The following is a 4148-nucleotide window of genomic DNA, read 5'->3' as shown; positions in this document are numbered from 1 at the left end:
GGAGGATGGGTGGTGGGAGGGTGATTGGTGGGACCACACCTATGGTCCATCTTATAAGGGTACATGTAAATCTTTCTAAATGCAGAATATAAATGTCTTAACACAGTAACTAAGAAAATGCCATGAAGGCTATGTTAACCAGTTTGGTGAAAATATTTCAAATTGTATATAAAACCAGCACACTTTACCCCATGACTGTATTAATATACACAACTATGATTTAATAGAAAAAAGAGAAAATAAAAATTAAAGCGTTACTTACTATTTTTAAAATTTTTAGCTTATTCATTTATTTAGCAGACTCAGGCCAGGTTTGAATCTGCCATTCCTGCTACATGGGGCCGGTGCTCAAACCACTGAGCTACTTGAGGCTGGCACTCTATCCACTGAGCTACAGGTGCCCACCTACCTGCTGTTTTTTAAAAAAATTTGAGCAGGACTGGTGTTGATTCTTTTTAAAATATTTGGTAAAATTCATAAGTGACACCATTTGGTCCAAAGCTTTCCTTCATTTAAAGTTTTTGGATTAGTAACAATCTCTTACAGATCTATTCAGATTTTCAACTTCTTGAGTCAGTTTTGGTAGCTTGCAAGCTTCTAGAAACATGTCTCTTTCATCTAGGTTACGTAATTTGTTAGCATGTACCTGTTCTTAGTAGTCCCTTATAATTTATTTCTGTATGATTAATGGTGGTATTTACTGTTTCATTCTTGACTTTAGTAACTTGAATCTTTTTCCTTGATTGGTTTAGCCAAAGTTTTATTAACTCTACTGATCTTTTCAAAGAATCAACTTTGTGTTAACATTCTTCTTTTTTATTCTGTATTTCATATTTTTGCGCAAATCTTTAGTATCTTTCTTTGTGGTTTAGTTTACTCCTCTAATTTCCTAGGATTGAAGTTTAGGCTATTGCTTTGGTATCCTCTCTGTAATTACAGGCATTTAAAGCTATAAATTTCTGATCATTGCTTCACTACATCTCATAATTCTCAATATGAGACAGACTTTCATCTGTCTCAAAGTATTTTCTAATTTCCCTGTGATTTCACCTTTTACAAACTGGTTACTTAAGAATATGTTGCTTAATTTCCACGTAGTAGTGAATTTTCCTAATTTCCTTGTTATTGATTTCTAGCGTCACTCCGTTGTGGTCAGCAAGTATATTTTGTATGATTTCAGTCTTTTTTAAATTTATGGAGTCATTTTGTGACGAATGTTCTACATGCACTTGAGAAAAACCTGTATCTGTTGTAGAGTGTTCTGTGTATGTCTGTTAGGTCCAAATGATCTATAGAGAACTGTTCAGGTTCTTGATTTCCTTACTGCTCTTCTGTCTTGGTGTCCCACCCATTATCGGAAGTGGGATGTTGAAGCCTCCAACTACTGCTGTTGAATGGGCTATTTCTCTTTCAATTCTGTCACAACCTGTTTTATGTATTTTCAGGTTCCATTGTTAGAGGTGTGTGTGTATCCATAGTTATATATTCTTGATGAATTACCTTTTCTCATACTTTGTTCATAATTTTTAAGTGTGATACTTCTCACAGCCATCTCCAGGATGGAGTCCAGGCTTCCTCGTGCATGTCTCACAGTAGAAAATGGTTTCTCGCCTTCCACCGTTCTCATCTCTCTGCTGCAAATCATGCAATCTTTGGAAATTTTTTTTTCATTTTGCATTATAAAATGCATCTTCCCTATTTGCCTTTCCTCAGTGTGAGATGGTCTTCCTCTCTTTCTTGAGTTTCTGTTCCTCACGTTGCTCACAAGCTTTCTTTACAAGATTTCTCATGTAAAAAAGGTACGTTGGTTCTTTTCCACTCTCCTTTTCTAAAGAGTAAAGGATGTAACCTGTTCACAACTGCAGTTTCCATCAGCCAGAATATTTTTTCCACCATTTGCAGAATCTCCTTATAAATCTGTAACATCCACAATACTAATCAGCTTGTCTGCTCCTCTCATAAACTTTGTATATTCTAAAATAACTGCTGGTTTTTTAAACTGAACACATTTCCTCCTCTAACCTGTGATCAACTTGTGTGTGAGGAGCAAAGAATATATTCAGCATTGTCACTAAACTCTTGTCATGGAATGAGAAGTGTATTATTTTTTTATCACACTGATAAGTACATAAGTCATATTCCTGATGTTTCTTTAGTACCCCCAAAGCAGCATTAATTAACCCAATGAATTCCAAAATATTTATTTTAGAAGTCTGGCATTTCAATAATTACCCATCAGGTAATTATCCTGACACATGGTGCTGTCAGGATACACAAGGACAATAGCCGAAGAGTTACACAAATTAAATACACGGTTCTTAAACCCAATAAAAAAAAATGTTGTAAGTATCAAAACTTCAGATTCATGGCACTAAAAAGATTTGTGCACGTGGTAATTTAAAGAGCCAAAACAAAGTGCTACTGAAACCTCGGCTTAAACAGCTTATTACAAAGCTGACAGAAAGGAGCAAGTTGTCCCTCTGTATCAGCTTCCCTTAACAGTTTTCCATTAGCTGAAAAAGCAGGTGGGAGGGGTGAATACATCTTTGCATGTACAAGATGTACTGCTTGACAAAACACTTATCAGCCTGTTTCAAATGAATCTTTTAAGTATCAACTGCAGTGCTGGCTATTCTCCTTTCTAATCTTTCCCCTTACTTTCACCTGGACTTCCCTAGATTAACAGGCATAGTACAATGTCTCATTCAGAATGCACTTCTCTGCACATTTCAAAAAAGCAGCTCCTGTGGGCTCAAAGCAACCCTCAGTATAGCAATGCTCATGAAGACGTAGGAAACTGCTTTCCAAGGGACAGGAGAGCAGATCCGAGTAGCTCTGCTGCCAACACAGACAAGTTTATTTAGCACTAGATACTCAGTGATTGTGGCAAGGAAGAACTGGTGATGATGGGTGTTGGGTGAAAGAAGGGTGAGGGATCCCAAGGATCTTGAGTTGCCTTCTCCAGCTTCTTCATCCTGCTGGCCACTTACCCAGAGGGTGAGGTTGCTCACAATTGCATGATGAGTGTGGAGTCCCTACAGCAGTGTTTTTCAATCTTTTTTATCTGACAGCACACTTAAACCTAGTTGAACTTCCACAGTATATTTAAATTACGTTGATCAAAAAGAGTTAAAAGACAGAACATACTTATTGAGCTCTGAACTTCTTCCCAAAATAATTTAATGAATGAATGATCTTTAAAAATTTTCATGGCACACCCAAGATCCTCTCATAGCACACCAGCTGAAAATCACTGCCTTATAGGAATCCTTGTTTACTATGTTCAGCTCAGCTATGGCACCATGGAAGGCTCCTTTAGCTAAGAGTCCTGCTTGCTCAGGTACATTCTGGGCCTCATAGAACATGGAGAAGCTGAGGGCCAGGCCCAGCCCGATGGGGTATGTCAGTGCATTTGCTCTTTGCTGAATTCAAAGGTTTCCATGTAGGCTTCTTCAGAACTTCAACCACACTATTTTTCTTCTCCCCAGAAGCTACCTTTGCCACGGAGCAGTAATCACCTTTCATTTTCAGGTAAAACACCTCGCTCTCATACTGGAAATCACTGTAGTTCTTAGTGAGGAACTTCACTGCACACTATCTCCAGCTCCTTCTCAATCTTCTCCCAGTAAACTTTTAACTTTCTCCAATTTCTTTTCATTTCCATCAGCCATGGTTTTTTGCTCACTGCTGCTAGTGACCCTCCATCCAATCCCCTCATACCAGTCTTGTAGGCCAGAGAGAGATTTTGATCTTCACTTGGGAGACGTTCATGCTCTGTCTGCTCAGCCAGCTGCACCCACTGCAGCACCTGCTCCCTCACCACTGGCTCACTAGTCTGGTCCCAGGTCACCATTGAGCACACTGGCTGGCCGGCCTGTGGCTGTTGCGAGCTATAAGCAATTCACAGCTCATGCCCTTTTGCTAGCCAGCCCCTAGCGCTGTCCTGAAGATTTTCAGATCACTTGGAAAATTGTTCCTAGAAGCCGTAACTGTTCCTGTTATATGTATTTTCATTTTATGCAATTCACAACGAATTTGAGAGCTTATGTAGAACCTATCAATGTAGACAGCTTGAACCACTTGTATGTGCTTGAAAATTTTGTGCCAAATGAATCAGGACAAATAAGACTTTCTGGCTTGTCTTGCCA

The 4148-nt window shown here is 38.8% G+C and overlaps 1 pseudogene; it reads right to left on the bottom strand.

Annotated features, from left to right (window-relative positions):
* Positions 1-2729: 2729 nt before the first annotated feature.
* Positions 2730-3686, bottom strand: LOC100949694 (annotated as a pseudogene).
* Between the last annotated feature and the right edge of the window lie 462 nt (positions 3687-4148).

The sequence above is a fragment of the Otolemur garnettii genome, unplaced genomic scaffold, assembly GCF_000181295.1.
Source record: "Otolemur garnettii isolate 467f Iridium unplaced genomic scaffold, OtoGar3 scaffold00116, whole genome shotgun sequence".
Lineage (NCBI taxonomy): Eukaryota > Metazoa > Chordata > Mammalia > Primates > Galagidae > Otolemur > Otolemur garnettii.
This window is presented reverse-complemented; position numbering and strand designations above follow the sequence as displayed.